This window comes from Vanessa tameamea, chromosome 24, assembly GCF_037043105.1.
Source record: "Vanessa tameamea isolate UH-Manoa-2023 chromosome 24, ilVanTame1 primary haplotype, whole genome shotgun sequence".
NCBI classification, from domain to species: domain Eukaryota; kingdom Metazoa; phylum Arthropoda; class Insecta; order Lepidoptera; family Nymphalidae; genus Vanessa; species Vanessa tameamea.
Window position 1 is genome coordinate 2,962,872 of NC_087332.1, and position 26,395 is coordinate 2,989,266.

A 26,395-nucleotide genomic window follows, 5' to 3' on the forward strand; every position below is an offset into this window, starting at 1 on the left:
GTTCAGAAATTACACGCAGGTGCAATTACGTCTAATGAAAACAAATTGTATGGCACGTTTACGATTTGGAAAAAAAAATTGCGTAAAAAAGAATAAATGTCAAGGAGCGGCAGTATAAATATAATTATTTATTTAATAAACTTTATTCAATATTGATTTGACTAATATTATTTATTTATTAACTTTTGTTTGTGATCATTTATTATCCTTTATCCTTTATAGGATACCACATTGGGCATATTAAATATTGACTAAACTGGGTTTATACGAAAAGGAAATGTTACAAGATGGGAACTACACGATGTTTATCTGTAGATGTTGTGCAATATATCCAAATCACCATAGTAGGTACATATTTACTAACACAATATTTGTGTAATAACTGTTGATAAACCCTATTAATAAAATAATAGTTAAAAATAATAAATAATTTAAAAAAAAGCAATTTCAATGAAGACAATTGTTATAAAACATTCCCGATGCACACTAACAATTCGTAAATATATAAAAAAAGAAAAAAAAATACAGAAGACTTAGGTTCAATAAAAAAAATGTTACAAAATTTGAGTAGCCAGTAAACATAAAATTTAGATTTTGATGCAGTCTGGAATTAAAATTGTAGACGTATAAATATAAAATAATTAGAAGAAGAAGAAAAGAGACACTAAATGCACGAGCAGAACTTCTGACAGACATTCACCAAATAATGACTTTTCTTACCTGAACGAGATTAGTTAATAATGACATAATAATAGCTGTTGTAGTGATGAACTGCTGAGATCCGCTTTTTGTTTTCTACTAAGCCATTTCAGAACTTATATTTTATATAAAACGTTATTATCTCACAACAAAAAAATATCTGAATTAACTTTATTTGCAGAATCTAATCAAAATGTACTTTATTCATGTCAGCTTCTACAAGCACTTTTGAATCGTAATTTTAAATGAAGCTATCACCAGTTTCGCATTTAAATTCTAGCGAAAAGAAATGGCAAAAACTCAGTACCTACTCTTTTTCGACATTAAAATACAAAGTTATGTTAGTTAAACACAATTATATACGAGTATATATAACTTGTAATCTGTAATACTTTTGAATTTAGATATTCTGCACCTGATGTTCGTAACGGGGCCGTGCCAGATAAACAAAAGATTATCGCGATTCTTCATCGAGTCACATTGTTTTACATGAAAGGCTTTGTTAAATTAAAGTTTTACGATTACATCTTAAGACTTTAAGGAGATAACACGAGGCTAAAGAGGTTTATTGTTTTTTATGACAGCGTGGGCTTAACTGTGGGAAAATATTCTAAGCATTTGATAATTTTAAAAGGGATTACATTTTTGCTGAATGTTTTAAATGTAATATGTGACTTTGATATAATATGCAGAATAAGAAAATATTACATAGGTATAAAAATATATAAAATAATAGTATTAATGTATATACTGAATCTCCTCCAATAGAGCCTTTTATCACTAACTTTCCTAGATATTATATTTATATATATATATATAATATCTATATACGGTAATAATTTGTGTATAAATATAATTTCATATAGTATTTAACTTCTGTGCTGTACATGTGCTTTCCGCTTTTTCACATTAACTCCTCCATGCTGGTTGTCTGGAAGAAATCGCTCTTAAGCGATAAGACCGCCTGTTGTACATTTCTTTTTTTTTTTACTAATGTGTTATTGAATGTAAGTTTTTCTTTTCTCTCGTGTATGTACAATAAAGAGTTATTATTATTATTATTATTATACGGTCTGCACTACCAACTTCCTATTTAAAACATTTGGACAGATTATACAATTACAATTATACGCTCTATTGCACAGAATAATATACATAAATAAAAATGTATATGTATGTAAGTCGATCTTCGGTGTTTAGAATCTTAACCGAGGAGTGCGAGCTCCAATTTTAGAGTGTTAATTTTTTTTTAATATATATTTATAAGGTAGTTGGGTATCTTCACGCTGCCGTAGTGCGGCAAGATCAGTTTTGACCCCCGAGGGCAGATTCGCCTAATCGCGAACGGAGTACGGTTCGAGTGGGGTCACGGGTACGGCTAGCTTCCCAAGATTTTATTGTTGTCATTAATAAGGTTTTCCGTCACGCGGATTCTGTCTCAGAACACACTTGAGAGGATGACAGCCTCATGGATATAACGCTGCTGTATAACTAGCAAGGATATTTTATATTTATGTTTTTTATTTTATGGTATAGGTTGACGGACGAGCATATGGGCCACCTGATGGTAAGTGGTCACCACCGCACACAGAAAATGGCGCTGTAAGAAATATTAACCATTCCTTACATCGCCAATGCGCCACCAACTTTGGAAACTAAAATGTTATGTCCCTTGTGCCTGTAGTTACATTGGCTCACTCATCCTTCAAACCGCAACACAACAATACTGAGTACAGTTGCTTGGCGGTAGAATATCTGATGAGTGGGTGGTACCTACCCAGACAGGCTTGCACAAATCCCTATCACCAGTCTTTGCAGTCGTGAATTATTATTCCTTGTTTTTCTTAAATAATATAATGTAGACGATTACATCTTAAGACGAAGATATAAAAGTATGTCCAAAAAAATACCGGTGTTGTGTTCTATTAAAAAGTCCGCGTAATAACAAATTTAGGAGTGAAAAACCTTATAAAACCCTGCTTATTAAATGTTTGTAATTAGAGATGCCTCCGTAGTGATTTATAATGGTAGTTTATTAACAATTCCGTTTATTATGTGTTTTATCCTATACACTTTGCTCGTTGGCCGGCTTTAATAAAGTATTGATCAAGTACTTAAGAAATAAAGCTCATGAAGATAAAAATAATAATGAAAACATTTTCAGTTACGAGAATAATGTCGGCTTAACAATAAAGAGTTATTAAATTAATTTCTTTACTTGAAAGAATCAGTTTTATTACGTCAAAATATTTATTTTCTCAAAAACGTATTGGAAATTAACACGAATTTTTATAAAATCGTAAACAATAAACTATTTAAATATGACTAGTAGGCAATATAAGAAAAAAATAATGTTATTTTTATTTTATAGTATACTAAATGAATATGAGTTTTACCCGCACTTAATTTATAAAACTATCCATCGCACCCCATTTTACTTACTCGAGGAGTTAAATAAAAAAAGTAGTGTATTTCCTTCAACTCAAACTACCTCCATACCAAATTTCTTTTAAATCGGCTGACCGATTTAAACGTGAAGTGGTAACAAACGGAGTTACTTCAGTACGCAGATTTTACTATAACTTATTAATTCTGTATTATGCAGCTTTTATGATATTAAGTCGTTGGTGGGAGGTACCCGACGTGACGGCAAAGTGGTGGCATGCACGAGGGCTGCGCGCGGTACTGGACAGTAATTGAAAATTGCAGCGTGACCTTATTATTATTTTATATATAATTCTAAAATAAAAATAGCCTATGTCAGTCCCGTCAATCGTTCCAGCCGGTCCAGAGATAAGCCGGAACAAACAGACAGACATGCGTTCACACACACATATATTTAGTAAAAAGCGGTTATTTTAATCTTAAAAAAAAGATACGTCAATTTTATTATATATATAGATTGTCCAATTATTGTCAAACAGAAATCACTCACTTATTTATAAGACCGACTTCACAACAGACTGTTAACGTCTCACTGGGCTAAGAGCTCTCTTTTTGAGAAGGCTTGGAGTTTCTTCCACAACACTGTTCTTCCACATGTGACATATTTTCATCCGACATGCAAGTTTTCTCACGACGTTTTCCTTAACCTTTGAGCACCAGGTCAATAAAATTATTAAAAACAAATTAAGCACCTGAAAATTCAGAGATGCTTAGTCAAGTTTGAGCTCGCAGTATTCGGTATGGATTCATTTCGTATTCTAAACACCGAAGACTTACATACATTTTTATTTATGTATATTATTTTTTATTATTCTGGGCAATAGAGCGTATAATTTTAATTGTATAATCCGTTCAAATGTTTTAAATAGGAAGTTGATAGTGCAGACCGAAAAGCAACGAGATTCGAATCGAAATTCAATTTCGTGCTTTTATTGGAGTTCATTGTTAAAACAGCCGTACAAACGAGTAGCTATTTTGAATTTGAATCAAAGACTGTATCAACATCACTAGAGCGATAGCATAAAATTAATTAATTAATTAATCTATTAATTCTCTCACTCAATTTATTCGTATATTTGTTACAGTTTATAGTTTACAATGTTGTTGGGCACGAAGTATTTAGTAAATCTATATATAGCTAATTTTAAGTGTTTAACCTTAATAGTAACGTTTAATTAATTTCAAAATACCTAACAAACTATAATAATTAATTACAATCAAATTAAAATAACGAATACAATTATTTTATTTATATAAAAAAAAAACATTATTTTTTTGTTAAATATTGTACTGTGTTAAAGTCTAATAACTTATTAATTAGCGTTTAATCGCACACAAGCGTCCATACGAACACATACATACATTCACCCACACACACGCACCCACAATCAGACATCCTTACACAACAACTCAATATCGGATTTCCACGAACGTCGTGATCACGGCTTATAACATTTTCTTTCCTAACAGCCACGTTTACACAAGTTGAATTTAAGTCCTATTCTTTTATAAATAGAGTCTATTATCAGATTACATTGAATTATTTCTAATTATACTTTATACAAGACCGATACACTCGTTCCAAAGTAGATCATATTTCTAGCATCCTTGTATCTATATTAGTTATATACATATACAGTTATTTATAGCTTTTAAGTGCTACTCAGGGCGCTCCCGTGACATATTTTTTTATCGTAACTACGCCTTACTTCGCTACACAAAGCCGGGTGAGCTGACTTTTTTATTTATCTTCTTAGTTTTTTGCTTACATTGAAGTACCCAGGTGACCTTTTTCGTTAAGACTTCAGTATTAAAATATTCCGCGGGTCAGGAGCCTGATCAGCCGCACTACTGAACTCGTGAAACGTCATTTGTCAAGGTCAAATTTAATGTAAACCCATATTTAAGTATCCAGCTTAGAGGTTACAAATAGCTCAAGAAGGACGTTTTTGTGTCTGAAGCGTTAGATAGTTATATTTTATGTTATGCTGTATTTCGACACTTATTGTCGAAAAAACACAATAATCTTGAAACGAACTTTGTTGTGTTAGAAAATGTTTAACTAGTCTTTAATGTTTTTGTATTAAGAAAAAATTTAAAGGTAAATCCCATTTATTCTAGTGCGATAAGTAACAGTTCAGGCGCAAGGCCAATGGTTTTACGTGCTTTCCAAGGCAAGGTAGTGTACACGATACTCACTCAGACTTCGGGCTGCAACTGAATATATCTCTACATAAAAATCCACTATTTTTTATTAGTCTGACAGGGTTTAAAACCAGACCAACGGGGTAGTTGACTCGGTAATAATTATATAGGATTGATTACAAGCTAATCGACCAAACGGCGAGAGGATAAACCAGTTTTCACCAGTTCTACTAGAGAACCAATGTCATGTGATACACGTATTTTTACGTCCTCTATTTTTATAGAACAATTGTAAAAATAATAAAATATTTCCTTTCGTATGTTATAGGTAGGATGACGGGCAAATGGATACCCGTATTGTAAGTGGTCACTACCGCCAATAGGTAACGTCGCTGTGAGAAACATTAACCATCCCTTATATCGCCAATGGCCTTGGCAACTAAGAAGTTTTGGCCCTTGTGTCTATAGTTACACTGGCTTACTCAGCCTTCAAAGCGGAATACAACAATACTGAGGTAGTACTCAGTAGTCTGTTGTGTGAGTGGGTGGTACCTACCCAGATGGACTTGCACAAAGCCCTACCGGCAAATAAATAAATATATTTGTGTATAAATTTAGTAATAACAAATTATTCGAAATATTATTGAATATGAAGTAATATTGCAGATGGCATACCAATTTAAAAATGTATTTTATAAATATTGTCCGGAACCGTTTAGAAGAACTGTCAATACCGATATATTATGAGCTAAAAGTATGTCGAGAAAATGACATTTTCACAATAGAGATTTTTCTGTAAGAGAACACGATTCGATATTCGCTTGTATATTTTTTAGTTACTAAGATTAAATAGAATATCGGGTTAAATTCACGTGATTTTTTTTTCAATTTCAATGAGTCACTTGTGGTTTGGCTCCAAATGCGATTATTACTAATAATACTTGGTGGTAGGGCTTTGTGCAAGCCCGTCTGGGTAGGTACCACCCACTTATAAGATATTCTACCGCCAAATAACAGTACTCTGTATTGTTGTGTTCCGGTTAGAAGGGTGAGTGAGCCAGTGTAATCACAGGCACAAGGGACATAAAATCTTAGTTCCCAAGGTTGGTGGCGCATAGGTGATGTAAGGAATGGTTAATATTTCTTACAGCATCTTTGTCTATGGGCTGTGGTGACCACTTACCATCAGGTGGCCCATATGCTCGTTCGCCAAACAATGCCATAAAAAAAATCCTTTACGAGGTATGTAGCTCTAACGATAATTTAATAAATTGCTGTAAGTCCATCAAAAATTATAGCAGTCGAAAATATGGATACAATCCCATATTTGGCATTTTAGGAGATTTATAGAAAAATAGACCTCAATGCTCAACAATAGATCTTATAAGCTAAACAGTTTCCTCAGTATAATAAAAACTCCAGAAACCGCTAGACTGTATAAAAAATTGACTTGAGGGTCATTCACTGGCAAATGTATTTATCTGGTCATGATGAACGATTTTTACTTGAATATAATTAATAAAACCATTCAATAACCTCTGCGTTTACAAGTGAAATAATTCCCGTAAGTTTTCAACGTGTCTTGGAATATATTGGAGACAATAAATAAAACTTGTATCGGTATAGAGATAGACATTTGTCTGGTTAAATTGTTCCGACCTACTTAAGTTGCCAGATTTCTTACAGATTGCATTTTTTAAAGTTACTTTGAATTTTAAATTAATTTAATGTATGAAAATTGATAGTTAAAGTTTTTTAATATAATATAAATATGCAACGCGTAGTTTAATCCACTGTAAGTTTAGATTATTAACATTACATGCGTGAATTTCACGTTCTTGTTTTATAAAAAAAAACGAATTAATTTTTAGGTGTGACGACAAAATTTATTACGGCGACTAAATTCAAAATATGCTTCGTTCAATTTTGACTTGACAAGCAATTTTGCATCGTTAATTAAAATTTGTCATGTGATGTTATAGCAGAAATTGATAATGATGCACATTTTATATAATCTAATAATGAATAACTAAAATGTTTTGGTAATTTTTTGATAACAGATTAAAAATAAGGCATTAAATTGTAAATAGAAGATTATTCAACTAATGACGACCATGATATTGACGCAAGTTCTAAATGGAATAATTAATATAATTTAAATTAAAATATATTAAAACTGGGCCTGGTACGATCAAGCTAGTAACAATTAAGACCTGTTTAGATTGTGTAGACATTATGATTTTGTATACAGTTTCATATTGAACTAATTCGTTGACAAGATTTCATTTAAAGTATTTTTCTATTATCTTATAATCAGTTTATTTGCTCAGGAACTATGAAGCTATAGTGTAAAACATAAAGGTGTTTGAATTTGAATTGACCTTGAATTTTCTATACAGTATTATATTAGTAAATATTTTTTTATTGTTTTATCGTTGCCAATAAAGTTAAAAAAAAAGCCATATGTAAATATCGTTCCTCAAATCGATGCAGATATTAAAGTAACGTAAATAAATAATAATAAAAACAATCACAGACAAATCCTGTTTGAAATAGTTAATAAATACGAAATATGCGGAATTGATGCTATCGATATAAAGACGGGGACACGTCAACGAGACCAGGCAATAAAATTGGAGCTTTACAGCCATCGTCTGATTGGCAGCGTACATAAAACTAGTTCGCAGTTCAATTTTACTGTATTTTATATTGACTGAATGGGAACAGATGTCGAAGTTTTTTAAAAACAGCTTATTCTCATATAGCTATTTGATATATTTTTCACAATTTAATATCCTGAATTAAACAGTCATTGATCTATCGAATTACTTTAAAAGACTGCAGATCTCGAGGATAATATGCCGAAAACTAAATGGGACCAAAAAAATCTTTGAGATTTTTCTTTTTTTCTGTAATGTTGATCTTCCTGCTCCGGACAGTTAGGTATAGTTATATATTACTCAATTATTATTTTTTTATATTGTCCGGGTAGACACATGACTCCACTCCACCTGATGGTAAGTGGAAGTGGAGTCCACACGCGAAGACGACTAGTACAGTCAGTAAGAATGAGCTGCACTAGTCACCCTCGCCAGGCTGGCCCTCTTCACGCCTCGTTTGAAGGAATACGTGTACTGGTAAAGCGACAAAGAAAAGAGTGCCAAATTTCTTTGTGTGCGATGGAATCGATGTCACAGTTAGGCGGTGACATCGCGAGCCAGCACGCGTAGATCTGTGTAGGAAACACATAGGAAGGCAAATATACGACGGTGGTTTCTTGGTACAATCGAGCAAACCACATCAATGAAATTGTGGGTCATATTGTTGGAAATCCATAACTCGGTGAAATGTGTGAGGATATGTCAGATCGGATTTCTTAGAAGGATTTGTTTTGTTTCTGTTTTTTTTTTCGCATAATATTTTGATGACCAATGGTATAATTGCTTAGCAATAACTGTATACATGGTAATTGTATACTTTATTAATTCTAATGATTTTTGCTTAAGCGTCAAAAGACATCAAATAACTGTTCGTTTTATCGTACCGATTTATCGTAATGTGATAACATACATAACAATTGCAATACACAGACATTTAAAAAAAATTACACACATGACTGTATTATTTGTTAAAGAACTAAAGGGTTTTTCTAAGCGTCAGATAAATGAAGATAGTGTGGTCAAATCAATAAGCTGTTCGATTTTTTACGATAATATCTGAGCAAAACTAAACTGTTTTAGTGTCGTAATAACAATTGCAAGTGACAAAACCTTTAAAAAATATTTTCAGAACAGAAACTAAAATCATATCGAAGCGTTAATACGATGTGGTTTACCACCCGAACAGGGCTGTAACTATAAATAGTAATATTACCACAACCTTCATTTAGTTTAATATCTATCATTATTTGTATAACCAATATCGTTAGGGGATGCCCATAGGCCTTTTTCCGCTCTATTAACTGGCTTACGTAATGTCATTTGCAGTTGCTCAGATCGAATTTAATCAAACGAAATTGACGCTGCATACAATGAAGGAGACATTCTACTTACTTTGAATCAACATCAGTTTAAATATATTTTTTTACTTACTGTATTATTATTTTTCCTGGCGTTTCGATAAAGTTGCATCTACAAGAGACACTAAGATTACCCCATATTAAGAGTATCTGAGATGGTCTACTGATAAGAGTTGGTGAATCATAATCGATGATTTAGTATTTGTTGATTTTTAGACAGGATACATATAAATTAAATTGTACTTTATTGATATGATCTGTAATTAAAATGGTGGTAAATAGTAACTACTGTGTTTCTTGCCGGTTCTTCTCGGTAGAATCTACTTTTCAAACTAGTCGTAGCTTTACTACTTGCCTACTTGTATATGATTGCCATTTTCTTCTTGAACGGAGAGCAGGCCTTAGCCCAACAGGGGGACATTTACTATAAAGGTATAGTCATGGTTAATATAGTTAGTATGTGTTATAAATATTGTAAGCCTATAAATTACTTTATAAATAATAATTTAAGGTTGTATAGCTTTTAGCTATTGAGTTATATTCAATCACAGAATTATATAAATGTGATGAATACTTTTTGGTTTGACATTTTTTATAATAAAAGTAGAAGAAGAATATTTTTGAATTTGACTTGGGAATTGTTAATCTGGGTTGAAAAGCGGAAGATAATGGATGATTGTAACAAAAACTGGAAAAAAAAATTGTAAACTATATTAAATATTGTTAATTATTTGACGTTCCTATTTACTTGAAGCTGGGTCTTCAATATGTATTTAGAAATAATAAGAATTATATGGGAGAATCACGTATCCTGATTTATTTGAGCACCGGTAAACTCCATTAAATTAATTGAAAATTAAAAGAGGTCAAGTTCTATAGTACCGTATTACATTCTCCTACTCTAACGCATAATATGAATATTTCGTCTTCGTTTTCGGATGTGTACAAACTTGGCGATATTTTCCTAAAGTGCTGAGTATGAGATGAATTTTAAAATCAAATGATACTCCTGAAAAACTCTTTGTTTTGTTTAATGCATGTTATATCTTCTGGGACATTTCGAATCGACGAATTGAAATTCAGCCTTTATCCAATATAGATGAATCATACTTGCTTATTGAGTATCAAAAGTCTATTACCGATTCGGAGAGAAACATAAACCGAATAAACTTTTTCTCGAGTTCAAGTTTCGGGTTCAATTTAGCTGGTTTTACATATCAAACATTTATGTTAACACTCATTATTCATTCTTTGAAACAGCCTAGAGGAGATCATTTCATTCATGTTTTGAGTGATTGTTTATATTGTCGTCACTGTTAATATATTTTTTAGCACAAAAACATTATTTGTTAATTTATTTTACTTTATTACAAGCTGACCCGACAGACGTGCTGTTTTAACTACGAATAATTTAATTAATTAAAGCAAAACATTATTCCTAAAAATATTGTTTATTATTGTAATGCTTTATAAGAAAAGGTAATATTTGTAAAGTTTTTTTTTCTTAATTTTCTGGGCAACTGTTTCTTATTTTTTTTCTTTCATAAGAACCATCTCCTGACAATAACAAACACAACAAAAAATTGTTAGCAAAATTGGTTCAGCGTATGGTGCCGTGACCAAAGTAAATAGGGACTCATTTATATGTGTATGTATATACATAGGGATTCAAGCTTGCAGTGCGATTTCTTATATCAGGTACACGGACTTTCTTCTCCGTCTCTCGCCCCGCAAAAATTACCAATGACTCGCGTTGCTAATTACCTTCCACCTGGGACTGAATTTTATGTTTCCCAAGAGCAGGTAATTATACCGAATCATTCATCTAGTTCGAAAACATTACTACGAAGCATTTTTATTTTTCTTAGAATTTAAAGAACTTGTTCTATATTCAAAGTGGCAATGAAATTCGTTCCAAATACATAATTGGTAAGAAATTCCAGAATATCAAGTTCAACGAGTCAATTCCAAAATAAGAAAAAAAAAATGTAATGGAGGATTAGGAAAATTACGATAGAAAATGTTAAGAATAAAATAAAACGTTATAATAAAGAAAACGTGTAACCTCACACTAAGCGAATGCTTAAAACGGAGCCTCGTGGAATAAAAATAAAAACATTTGTATAACACCTGTATTATTGTGTGTATAAAGTTATATTTTCACCAGCAGCAGTTTGTGACTGTGTGCTTTAAATGGGGGAAAAAAAATTGTTAGGTTTAATTATTTTCGCAAGTAAATCCTCAAGAAAATACGCGCGAGCACATCTAGAAATATTTTTAAATATCATACTATGACATGATAAATTTCTACTATTATATAAAAACATAATTGGATTTTTAAAAAAGTCTTTATGTCCGTCTAAAATGAATTCCTGATAGAATGAAAATAAAAATTGAAGTTATAAATTTCCAATTTCTAATAAAATTCTGCCCATTTAGTTTATTGTGCTAAAATTATACAAGGCAGAATATATTTTAATTAAACCTGAGACCTACAAAACCACAATGTGCTTGTGGTATAAATCCAAGACGGAGTAAGAGAAAACCAAAAGGGCATAAATACATCTGTACATATAATAAAATTGGAATGTCTTTGTAATATTAAAAAACCGCTTTTTACTAAATGCAGATGCGTACACGGTACATTTACCGAAATGACATTTTTTACAATTTCTGTCTGTCTGTCTTTTTGTTCCGGCTAAGCTCTGGAACGGCTGGATCGATTACCGGTCTCAATTATCGGATGTTGCAAAGTAAGTAAAAAAATTATTAAGGATATTTTTATAATATTACGTTAATTTCAGGAAGGTATCGGGCGATTGATCTTACCACAACCGGTCGATAAGGCCTTTTGATTTGTGGAGCTTAATATGCCACAGTGATTAATTAATTTTATGTAGAATATTATGCAGGCATGCATTGAATTTTAAAAGAACTACCGATGAATAATTTTGCCCGATTGATCATAATTTATATCCCCTAGACTATCTTCAGAGTCTAGACCATCTTCAACTTTTACGGTTTATACATCTCGAAATTACGATCGAGAAATACGAATTTCGTGTATAAATTTCACAGTCAAAACGACCTAGGGATCGTTCCCTACTAACTAATCGGTGAATTGCTCATTAACATATATTTGAGATTAACTTAATTCATCCGCCGTCGCCTTTTAAGCTAATAATAATGTCAAATTCAAGGTCGTTGAATGGAGAAAATTACGAATCGATTTATAAAATTAATACAGTTATGTCAATTCCCAAGATCACATACAAGAATCAACGGTCATTGTTTAAATTTCCTCGTAAGAATTTTTAAATTACATGTAAAATTTATATATTTATAGACGTACGTTATATAAAACTTAACTAAAACTAGTTGTTAGTCGTGGACTAGACCGATTGTGACGTAATAAAACCGTTATATGTACAGTACAATAATAATGAAAACGAATTACGTTTGAAATCATTATGTTTTGAAAATAACCTCAGACAACATTAAAATAATGGTTGTTTTTTAAAATTGCCAACAGTCATATTAATCTTTTTAAAAGGGCATTTATTTTGAAATCATACGCAGACATTTACTTGTAACTCTTTCAGTCTGCTTGTCTGGCGAAACTATTAAACCGAATTTGATAAAATTTAGTACGAAGTTAGCTTAATCTCCAATGTGTCCTACCTTAAAGGTCATCTTTTTCTGCCTTAATCTGAAAACCGACCCCTTAAATACAAGCGAAGTCGCGGTCGAAAACTAGTTAGATATGACTGCTTGGTTGTATTCATTGCAACAGATGCAGTTCTTCTTAGTAGAATCCACATTCTTGTAAACAAGTACAGATAGATTTAATAGATACTATGGACTTGTAGGTCTTGTGATCTGATACCGACATTTTTTTTTTTTTATGTTAGAGGTGGCAAACGAGCAGGAGGCTCATCTGATGGAAAGTGACTACCACCGCCCATGGACATCTGCAACACCGGGGGGCTTGCAGGTGCGTTGCGGGCCTTCCAGGAAGGAGTACGCTCTTTTCTTGAAGGTTCCCAAGTCGTATCGGTTCAATTATTTATAATATGCTATTTATTTCAACGGTTTGATTTTCAACCCTAAATTTACCCAAAATTAGATATTTTTGACAAGTTTACAGTTCTACGTTTAAGCATAAATAGTCCTAATATTTCGATTGTGATGCGGCTTAAAAAACACTATGGAACATCTACAATAAAGCCAATTAAAGATAAAATAAAAAAAATTGTGAATACTATTTCATTAATATCTCGCGAGATTGTAAACCGCTAAAGCATAAAAACACTAACCTAACCTAACCTAACCGAAAGATTATAAACGATTCTCCGTTCACAATATTTTGACAGCTAACGATCTCGCGAGATACATTACAATCTAACGGTATTTATAATTTTACCGTGATGTATAAAAGTATGTTTATACTTTGTGTCTTTGAGGAGTTAAAAAAATTATAATATTACATTTATTATAGTACAAGAAAAATTGGAGAATAATTTTGTCGTCAAACGTACCAAATTTAAGATTTGGGTTATTATCCATAAAACTCGGATTTACAATTCTAAAAAGTTTAACAGTGCGTTAGATATCTATCATGTTAACAAACGCCATGTATTCAATTTACATCACATTCAACCCAAGTCTATATAAACAGATAACAATAAAGCCTGGTTTATTTGACATAACTTTGTATTTGAAATGTTACAAAAGTTTAACTTTTGAGTTACTTGCTGGTTCTTTTTGGTAGAATCTGTATTTCGAGCCGGTAGTAGTTTCACAGCAAAAGTATATTTGGATAAAGTATATTCGGATTCAATTGATTTGGTTCGTATCAAGGTTTATAATGTCTGTCACTGGTAGTAGAAATGCCAATACATTGTATTGTGATTTCGTAGTAATATATCCATACTTACTTTTTACTTTTAATAGAGAATAAATTCCTAGACGAAATTATAATAGGTTACCTATTAATACATTCTAGTAATAGGTACTAACCGCTCTTGCTGACTTCGTTCGAGAAAAGTAAGAACATTTTTTTTATTTTATTTCCCGATCGCCACCGGGTCCAATCAAAACCATTCAGGAACTCACTCAAATACACAAACAAATATCATCTAAATTCGTCCAAACTTTTAGAAGATTGGCTTACATAGACACGTACGTAATACATCTTCTATTTATTTTATACTTTCTTTAATCACTAATTCTACTGCTAAAGAGCATTACTTAGTAGAGTTACTCAGTTTTCCAGATAGATTTTGCATTGGCAATGTACCGAATTGTTAATATTTCTTACAGCAATAATGTATGTCGACAGTGGCCATCACTAACCAACATTTGGCCCATTGTCTAGTCTGTCAACGATAATACCTTTTTTTTTTTATTATTATCATAATGTTATTTCAAGCATCATTATTATCGTGCATAAAACCCCTCACGAGACATAAATTATATCTTTTGTTTTCAATTAATACGATTGTGAAATGCTAAATCGGAGCGGTTTCAACGTGAGAAGCGCAAATTTCTTTAAAAAAATAAAGGTCATAAAAACTTAAGAAGCGCTTTCACCGCTAATTTTGTTTAAATTCTCAAAGCGAATTTAATTTGAAGTATATTTATAGAACATTTAATATAGAGTTTGCCTTAATTCTTACAAAAAAGTTAACTAATTTATTTAATAAACACAACGAAGTTTACAATTTTACGAATTAATTCTCTTTTGCACAGTTTTGTTTTACGAAAATAAATCTTACCTAAAGTGGTCCAAAGTTGTGAACATCTGTCGACATAATTATGATAAAATTCTCATATACCACGATATTCGTAGAAAGTTCGGAGGAACTCACACTTATGTTCGTTCCAAATGAGAAAAAAATGTTAATTCTATGGAAACCGGTGTCTACTCGTCCCGATAGTGTTGACCGATAACAAATTAAGTGAAATGAAATATATTTTCCTTATTATTGTAAAAAAGATATATATAAATAAGACCAATAAAGATATAAAATATCATATCTACGTCCTTGTTCAACGTAAGCACTTGTCATAATAATGGACACAAAATGAGACCATTCGAACTCTTTTTTTTTTTCTTAAATAGAATGTTCCTCGTCTTGTGACCTTCGAATATACCAATATTCGAATTTTGTTTTGTTTAGCTTTTTATATAAGACTGTTTTTATTTCCAAGCAGCATTATAATCTATATATAAGGATTGATATTTTTAATTTTTACGTTTGCTAATATTTGAAGATCTGTAAAAAGTGATGGAACCTTAAGAAAACATTGTTATCTTTACTTAAGAGAATTAGAAAGGTTTTGTTTGCACTAAACTCGTTGAGAAACCGAGATACTTTCTAAATATTAATTAATATTTTGTTTTCGTTTTAAATTTGTCCATGTAGGTTTTTAATCATGTTCATTTTACACTTATAATATACAATTACTAGTTGCAATAATACATTTACTGACTTTCCCTGAATATATTTTTGTGTCTGATCTATCCATTTCGACAAAATTATTGTCTTAGTTTTGAAGTTGATTGAATGAGACTACCAAAGTTTTAATATCTTTAAAACAATTGTACTGTATTTTGTATGACAAAATGACCAAATTGGTTAGGTTAAGTTGTTCGTGAATCTTGGCCAGCCGTGGGATGTTCTTTTACAAGAGTTACTATTAAATTTCAATGTTGATATCAAAATTAAAATATTTTTGATTCATGTAAATTCTTATAAATATTTTAATCCTCATGTTACTGCGTATGTTTAATGTAAAACTACCGTCGTTTCTGAATGTTGATCCGGGGAAAATCGGGTAAGAGATTCCTTTCTTCTTTTCTTAAATTTCATACATAGACAAATGTATATGATATCTTAAAATGTTAACTGTATCTAAATTGATAATGTACTTATATGCTGTTTTTATTTTTGTTTTAATTTTAATTTTAATTGTAAATATATATATATATATATATTTTGTGTATTAGCTTTAAGTGGAAACTTGATTGATTTGTGTTTTATGTTATTTTTGTTTTATATTACAGTGTTTTTAAAATTGTTTGTTTCCCAAATAAATAAATAAATAAATAAATGTGTGATCCTTAAAGCGTTCCTGTCATGATATACACATACCCATAGCACTCAGGAATAACGTAACTTTTGCCAGTGATTTTCTCTTTGCCTTAGTTTATGTTTACTTCCGATGATTATCACTTCATACAAACAAAATTTTTTTTTTCCTTATAACATTATTTTATAGATGTAAAGAATGTTTGTGTATTCCTCTAATCATTACTACTAAAAACCCATATGGAATTAAGTGAAACTTGACCAAGAGAAAACTTTTTACTATATAAATAGTATCATTAAAGATTTTACTAAAATATCTATTTTATTGTCCAAAATACGTGTTGATAAAAAACCTTTCGATTTAAGATTATCTAATATTTTTCTTGCCAAATTTGTTGACAAGTTTTTTTACGAAAAATATCATTAATCTTCCCATATTGGGGTGAAGCAGCTCGACTTCCTTCATTTATATTATTTTTGATTAATGTTGAGATTATGCCTGATACTGAGACATAATCCTTTTTATAACTGAACTGTCACGATCTACAACGTGACGTCATACATATTACATATTCATATTTAAATATGTATACAATATTTTGCGTAGCTTTGCTTTGTTTATAAAATGGGTAGAAGAACGGGAAATAAGCCACCTGATGGTAAGTGGTCACCAACACCCCTAGAAACTGGTGCCGTAAGAAATTTTAATCATTTCTTACATCTCCAATGCACCACCTACCTTGTCAACTGAGATGTTAAAGTAGTAATTTTATAATAAATAATAATTCGTTTGACAAAGTATTTTCGGGCATATTCTTTCATTAGAGTTTGATAAAGTATTTAATCACGATTAGATATTAATAAATCAATAAATCATAGTGTTTGGATTATATTAGAAGTAATAATTATATTAGTATGTTATCAAATCAAATCAAATTAATTTTATTCAAGTAAACTTCACAACGAAGCGTTTTTGAATCGTCGATATTAAAGAACTACCACCGTTTCGGAAAGCAGCCTCCAGCGAGAAGAAACGGCAAGAAACTCGCATAGTTGCTCTTTTCAAATAAACAGATTTACAATGCTGGTTAGATAAGAACATAATTTTTTTATAAATTAAACTTTAAAATCAAACACATTTGTGAAGTAGAACATGGTGATGAAGGACCAGCTAAGGGTACCTCATTAAATTCAAATTTATTTAAATAGGTTCCTACAAGTACTTGTGAATCGGTAATTTTACAAGATCGAATTAAAGTTAATGTTACCATCAGTTAGAATGTAGGTTCTACTTCGATTCAGAAGAAGTTAAGTTTGTTTTTTAATATATTAAACAATATATAAATTAAATAAAATTATATAGTAATTTAAGTTAGTTGCCGAGAGCCGAGATGGCCCAGTGGTTAGAACGCGTGCATCTTAACCGATGATTTCGGGTTCAAACCCAGGCAGGCACCACTGAATTTACATGTGCTTAATTTGTTTATAATTTATCTCGTGCTCGGCGGTGAAGGAAAACATCGTGAGGAAACCTGCATGTGTCTAATTTCAACGAAATTCCTCCACATCTGTTTTCCACTAACCCGCATTGGAGCAGCGTGGTGGAATATGCTCCAAGACCTTCTCCTCAAAGGGAGAGGAGGCCTTAGCCTTACGACTGAGTTTCTTGCCGGTTCTATCGCTAAAATCTACATTACGAATCGAAGGTAGATTCACATTATGTTCTTCGAAACATTTACATGCCTACTTGAATAAAGAATCTTTATTTGATTTGATATAAAAATGTTTTTAAAGGAAAATAAATTTATTCAAATTGCACAAAAGAAACGTTACCAGGAAGCTATCTCCTGTAAAATATCCCCCAAGACACGGATAATGGTTGTACTTGGCGTCGACGACACCCATTTATCGCCGACGAGTATATTATACCGTTTTGGTATTCTGCCAAATGCACTTACACAAGTTAGACTCGAGTTACTTAACTAGACTTATAATATTCGATTATATATTTACCCTGATGAAATCCATCCAATATCCAAATAATATTATAATTTTTTTTTATGGCATTGTTTGGCAGACGAGCGTATGGGCCACTTGATGGTAAGCGGTCACCACCGCCCATAGACAAAGGCGCTGTAAGAAATATTAACCATTCCACACATCACCAACCTCGGGAACTAAGATGTTATGACCCTTGTGCCTGTGATTACACTGGCTCACTCACCCTTCTAACCGGAACACAACAATACTGAGTACTCTTATTTGGCGGTAGAATATCTGATGAGTGGGTGGTACCTATCCAGACCGGCTTGAACAAAGCCTTACCACTAAGTATAATAAAAAAATTAAAACTACATTCCGTCATCTGATTGGCGTTATTGCTTTTCGGTATTTTAACAAACGGTTTAGTTCAATGAGCCGTTGAGATGTGTGGACTATATTTTGTATCATATTATACATAACTGTTCTAACTTTTCATTTACATTTTTTTTTTACATTAACAGCCTGTGAATTTCCCACTGCTGAGCTAAGGCCTCCTCTCCCTTTGAGGAGAAGGTATGGAGCATATTCCACCACGGTGCTCCAATGCGGGTTGGTGGATACACATGTGGCAGATTTTCGTTGAAATTAGACAAATGCAGGTTTCCTCACGATGTTTTCCTTCACCGCCGAGCACGATATGAATTATAAACACAAATTAAGCACATGAAAATTCAGAGGTGCCTGCCTGAGTTTGAACCCGAAATCATTGGTTAAGATGCACGCGTTCTAACCACTGGGCCATCTCGGCTAACTTTTCATAATTACCTAATTTTCTCTTTGGAATAATAAATTTATATTTAATTTGGTAATATGAAAATAACCTTGTAGCGCGCTAACATGACTTACACTGTAAACTATAAGAGATCAAAGTCACGTGCGAAGGAAGCGCAATCGTATGTCTATAGAAATTTCCGCAATAGAATTTATATAGCATTTACATATAATATAGCGATATTTCAAGATATATGAATAAGTCATGTCGAAAACCGGGAAGGCGTGCGGTAAGATTATTCCGACCACAAGAGGACAAAAGGGAAATAAACAACATTTGACAACGAATTGACGCGATATCATTGGTCGAATGTGTAATGAATATATCATATTCATTACTCATTCAATAGCCTGCCACATGTGTATCCACCAACCCGCATTGGAGCAGAGTGGTGGAATATGCTCCAAACCTTCTCCTCAAAGGGAGAGGAGGCCTTAGCCCAGCAGTGGGAAATTTAAAGGCTGTTAATGTATGTAATGTATGGATTTGCGAAAAATAATCTTTGAACATCGACGAAGTTTTTGGAAAATTTTCTAGTAAAATTTAAATGGATATATTTAGTTAAGTTGAATGGTGTTGTCTTATAAAGATACATTAATCAAGAACTATAAGCAGGTTACAATATAGCTGAGCTATTAGCAAATGGCATTGAATTCGTAAATTTGGTTGATCGGAATAGTCTAGATGTTCTCATCACGGTAGCCAGTAAAGCGATCCTGTGACGCCCGTCGAAAGATGAAGAGGTTGCCGCTGGTTTTTTTAGTGGTTATTCCGGAATAATAGGTCGCGCGTAATAGTCGTCCTAGGCAGTGGCGTGTCCCCCACTTAACGCGGGAGAAACACGTAACGTGGTTTATGAGACTCTATATGGCCTGCCGTGATGCCGAATAAAATATTTACATTTATTTATATGGTATTATTGAAAATAATATCTCGAGAACCCCTTTTTTTTCGTTGTGAAACTAAATATTAATTATAAAAGATCAAATTAAAACTCATTTCCTTTATACTTTGATTTGAAGCTACTTTTATTTTAATAATACTATAATACTTACAGAGCGCATAATATTACGACTTAAATTTAAATATCGTGTTTAAAATTCATCGAGTGCCTGCTCCACGCTTTTCATCTTCAATATATTGTACAGTCGAGGGCAATATTTATTAAATTTATATTTCAATGGTTCTTATATGTGTTTGTTTTTATGAAATAATATATAATTAAATAAATACTTAAATTGAGTTGAAAATTGAGTCAGTAATATAAATACAATTGTATTACCGCATTATGCTTTTTTTAAATCGTTTTGATTGGCGGACTGGCAAATACTGGCCACTCATTGGTAAGTGGTCGCCAACGTCCATAGACATTGGTTCTATATTATTAATCCTTCCTCATATCACTAATACCCCTAACAGATATTATTAAATTTATACAAAGGTAAGTTTTGTTTTTAGTAAGTTTACGTATTATTTTAGTATATAGATATATTTACTTTTAAAACTTGCAATCAGAATCAAAATCAAAACATACTTTATTCCAGTAGGCTATTAAAAGCAATTTTGAAACGTCATTTAACAAACTATATTAAGTGAAGCTACTACCGGTTCGGAATGTAGATTCTATCGAGAGGAACCGGCAAGAAATATGTTAATCCTGTCTGGAACTCAACAAGTGTAAGCTCCTCATTTTTTTATCATCTTAATATTGTCTATCACATCCAAGGTTACTAACAACTATGAAATATTTGAAAAAAACGAGGGAAAAATTCACATGGTCTGCAACGCATAAGATTTAAAAGGGCGAATATATCTGCTAATGCCATCGGGTTAAAATATATCTCGGGATAAAAATATTATACCCGTAAGAAACCGGGACAGGCAACTGGTATGAGACATAAAAAGTTAAAGTAATATGTATGTTATCACGAAAGTTTAACCATTCTGTAGTTCGAAAGTCTCGTAGTCAAACTCTCTACATCAATTTTTACCAACCACTTTTTCTAACGACTTTAGCTAGTAATAAAAGTTTGATTATAATAACAATTTTAAAAGGGTATTTAAGTATATGCTATTCTTAGAATTGGCAACATTGTATTTTGACATTAAAAATGTATAAATTAGAATTGTAATATTCGTATAATAAATTATAAAACGAAATGGTCTATATTTATGGATATTATAAATTATTATTCAAGCTCTCGACTAATGGTGCCGCGTTAAATATTGTTTATATGTCGGAGGAGCAGGATGCCGAATAGTTGGGTTCGGGGATTGATTCGACATTTGTAAGACTATGCGATCGTGCAATGGAGATATTCACAAAATAAAACGTATTTAATATCGTCTAAATATACTATAACAGTATACTTATTGGAGTATTTATAATCATATAAATTATATTATTATGAGTTGCTAGTCATATTCCACTGTAGGGGGCAATATGTCGGAGTTGGTTCCGCCCTTATCTCATCTTAACCTTATAGATGTAGCCTGGAAGCGAACCCTGTATGTCGTAAAGATGTTTTGCATTTTTTATACTTTACCTGATTTCTTGTACTCATAAATAATTTCGATATAAAACAACAAATTTGATTAAGATTTAAATAATAAATAATATATGTTTACCTTTACCAATATGTAAAATACAGTAAGGGGTTTAAAATAAATCGTTGCTTAAACAGTAGGTGAATAGGCTATCCGATGGTATGTGGTCACTACAGTCCGTAGACATTTGCGCCGTTAGAAATATTTACCATTCCTTACATCTCCAATACGCCACTAAACTGGGGAACTAGAGATGTCATGTCCCTTGTACTTGGAGTTACACTGTGTCGCACACCCTCCCAACCGGAACACAACAATACTAAACGTTGCTGTTTGGTGGTACACTTTGTGATAAGTGGGTGGTGGTAGACTGGCTCGTCTTTTTTCTACCACTTACGGTAAATCTTCACAGTTATGCTCATTTTAACTTCAGTACGCTAATGTAGATAAGTCGGTCGAGTGAGAATTGTTAACGAAAAAAAGTAAAATTAAAACTCCACGTAACTTAAAGAGATGGTCGAGTGATTAGACTACGTAAATCTTACCCAAGATAGAGGGTTCAAATATGAGTAGATAGTTCAAGTAAGGGGCAATTAATTTTTATATGATAATATGTGTTTTTAATTAAAAACATTTTGAGAAAAATTTCATGTCTCGGATGAAAATCTATGCTAGATATTTGATACAAATACGCGTTGGTGAAGAATGGCGGAATCAGGTCCAAGTTTTCTTATCAAACGAAGAGGCCTTAGGCCGTCAGTCAGTAATTTACAGGCTGTTAATTTTATTTCGTATATTGATATTATGCCTATATGAATAATACCGATGAGTTAATACAACATGTATAAAATCATTGGTGCTATCTTTGTGCAAATCAAATCAAAATATATTCTGTTCAAGTATGTTTTTACAAGCACTTTGGTATCGTAATTTTACGGAATTGTTTTTAACAAACGATTTGACTTTATAAATCGACAAAGAGAAAAATATCTGTGGAATTTTATCGTAGAAACGAATTATTCCAAAAGGATTTATCATCAACTTATAATCTCTTAAAATATTGAAATTAAATGAAATACTCATCAGATATTTTACCGCAAAACAGCAATAATTATTGTTGTGTTACTATAATTGTATAAGTATAATTAAAGAGCCGAGATGGCCCAATGGTTAGAACGCGTGCATCTTAACCGATGATTGCTGGTTCGAACCCAGGAATTTTCATGTGCTTAATTTGTTTATAATTCATCTCGTGCTCGGCGGTGACCAAGACAATATAGAAAACTAATGCACTTTTTCTACATCGACTTGGCCGGGAATCGAACCCGGGACCTCAGAGTGGCGTACCCATGAAAACCGGTAAAAACACACTAATCGACCACGGAGGTCGTCAAAATGTATGTTTTGATTGTATTATGTTTTTGTAACTATGTTTATATACTATATGTAAATAAATAAACAATAGCTTATATATAGCTATGTTATACTGATAGCAAGAGTTCTATCATATCATAGCAAAATACATCTAAATTGTATATAGTATAAACTGTAAATTAAAAGGAAGAGACGTTTAATTGATGCACCTGTACCGATTAGAATCAGTGATCATTTTGGGAGGATTATTATAGTCGTCGTATATTAAAGTCGTAAAAATATAAAGGAAATGTTTAAGAATATTATTGGCTAAACATATGTAGTTTTTTAATTAAGATTACAAGTTTAAATCAAAGCATGCAATAATTCACTTGTTTAATTTGTTTTGATAATTTGTGTCATAAGAAAAATATCGTAAATAAATTGTATGTGTCGAATGAAATTCTGACACATTCAACTCTTTCTCTCATCCACAAAATTGAGGCAACGAAACGGAAAAACCCTTTGAGAAGGTTCCGAGGCATTTACTTTAAAGCATAAGTTTTACTTTACTTACTTTATATAATAACTATTTACTATATTTCAAAGATATTTTGATCTGTCAATACTCGCTAGAGAATAGTGTTGGAATTAGGTCGAAACTTTTATCAAAAGTGGAGGAGGCCTTACACCAACAGTGGGGTATTTACATTTTACTTTGTATATTGGGAATAGAGACATCTATTAAAATGGTTATACAACCTGTATAAGCTCTATGGTATTGTTATACAAACGAGATTTATTAATTCAAGTTATCTTGTTAACGTAATTTTGAATACGCAATCGAATCGAGACAAAGTTTTTTTACTATTGAATAACTTAGAAATAGATACATAAGTAAGGTTGTTTTCTTAAGAAAATAATAATAATATATTTATTATATGCGGAAGAGAAAATGAACACTAAAAGTGTGTTAAGGAGAAATTTTGTTGACATTTAACATTTGCAAATCATTACCGGTTTTACGTTTCAATGTATGCGATCCAGTGATTTTTCAAAAAGTCCAGGTGAAAGTTACACGTGACCCCAAAAAAATCAAACTTTTTTGTCTTTGATATACGTAGGTATATTGTAATTGGACTAAATACAGTACGCATTGTAAAAATATATTTAAAATGCGCCGTGTATAGTATTGTTCCATTTTTGAAAACAAAATTAGCGATTAATTAATCATTTAGATTAAATAAAAAAAAATATTCTTAAAATATATAAGCTTAAAAGATTTATTATAAGTGAAAATACTTACACGAATATAACACCCATCGAATCCATATCGGGCACTCTCACCAAAAATCCAATTGACGAAGGGAAAACTGCAAACCTAGATTTGAACACAGGTCAACGCACCCAAACACGAGACGCAGTATACACTTTCATACAAAACGACAATCACTCAACAATGCAATCAAAACAAAAAAAAAAAACAACAAATTTTAAACGTCAAATGTGAAAAATTTTCGTCCGCGAATGTTAAGAGGATCACACTGTGCTGATGTTACTTGGCCACTGTTACACAGCCGTTGGTGGTTCTCGTTTCTCCCACCCGGGTTTACCGTGTAAAAGTCGAGCGTCTAGGTCACATCACTGCGAAATTTTATGACGACAACACACATTATATTAAAAGAAAAATCTATTATAATACATTTTCAATGAAACATATATATTAATTTAAAAAAAAAAAAACATCTATTTAAACGTATCGTGCGCGTGCGCAACCATTGTCGTGAAATTGAATAATTTAATAAGAGTGAAAGTTTCTTATTCGGTTGCAAAACATTTGACGCAATATCGAGCGACGAATACATCGAATGAAGAGTAATTTGACATACTTAATTCACTTTCTAATAGTTATTTATGGCGACAAATTATGCCATTTGAATTTTGGTAGGCAGGAGAAATTTTTAGGTCTAAGCTGGTAATTTGTTTGATAAATAAATTTAAATGGATCGCGACGAGCCAAAAGTTTTGTTACCTCTGTCCATAGATACTAGTACTATAACAAAAATATACTTGTTACTCCGTCAATCTGCCGCCAACCAAGGGATCTAAAATGTATGTTTCTTGCATCTGTCATTATGTCGACTTACTTCCCATTTCAACCGGATCACAGTCTACTGAAAACCACTATTAATTTAACACCTTATTCATTTCTATAAAGCGAAAGGAGATTTGATCTTATTATTTTTTATTAATTAATCAAATGCTTCATAAGAACCGAATTAGCCTAAAATGTATGCACGTGGATTTAACAGGGGTCATCCACCTTTAACTAGCGACTACGTTAAACACACCATTATGCTTATTTTGACCTTATTAGGGATTTATTTATACATTTCTTGCTTTTGAATTCATCGCTCGCTCGGTCATAGAAAATCGGATGCGTAAACTTGCTTATACTTAGAGATACTTTGATATAAATACTACACACATTTTGCTAAGTTACTGTTAAGTTTTCTGGCATGTTTGAAAACAAAATAAGTAAGTGTTTTTTACTTTTTTGGTTTCTAAAATCATATTTTCGTAATATTCTTTGTGTTCAATTCATTTTTCATATCACAATAGCGTATACGCGTCGAGTCTCAACGGTAACGAGTTCTCGCGGAGTCGAGTTCAAGGTGAATGCACTTGACCGTCGTTTGCCACGCGCGAAGAAAATTGTGCATTAGCGAGCCTATTGGAGAGTGGCCAGACTATTTACTTTTATACTTAGTTTATATTTGTGTTTATTTATACCGGTACTTTGATATACACACATAAATAAATATGAAAAAAATATGTTTCGATACAATGCACACATATATAGGCTTTGGCGTATAGTTAAGTGTCGATCTTATTAGTTTGTAAGAAATATAAACCACTTCGTGCAAGGTACCGCAAAACTAACCAGTGGCTCTAAAATGTATCTCTAAATACCCTAACTCACAAACACTTCAAACAGACTAAAACAAATATTCAAAAAACAATTGGTGGTAAAAAAACTGAACATCGGTTTTCAATAGAAATTAATAAGCGCTTCAAAGCAATGTTTGATATGAATAGATTTTGGGTTTTCTATCGCAAATGATTACAAGTTTTCTTATTTATTTTTTAATTTAATACATTAAATATTCGTAAAAGATAAAGATAAAGATAAAGAAAAGATAAAGAAAAAATAAAAGCACATAAAATATAATGTAAATAAATTACTTACTATATTTCGTATCTTCCGAGAAAGTATAA

General features: G+C 31.8%; 1 protein-coding gene across 1 annotated transcript in view; it reads right to left on the reverse strand.

Annotated features, from left to right (window-relative positions):
* The window catches only part of LOC113398107 (uncharacterized), a 63,544-nt gene extending 38,994 nt beyond the window's left edge, over positions 1 to 24,550 (reverse strand). Inside the window, exon 1 of the mRNA XM_064218818.1 lies at positions 24,423 to 24,550. The gene's annotated coding sequence lies outside the window, so the exon portion shown is untranslated. The remainder of the gene's footprint in view (positions 1 to 24,422) is intronic.
* Between the last annotated feature and the right edge of the window lie 1,845 nt (positions 24,551 to 26,395).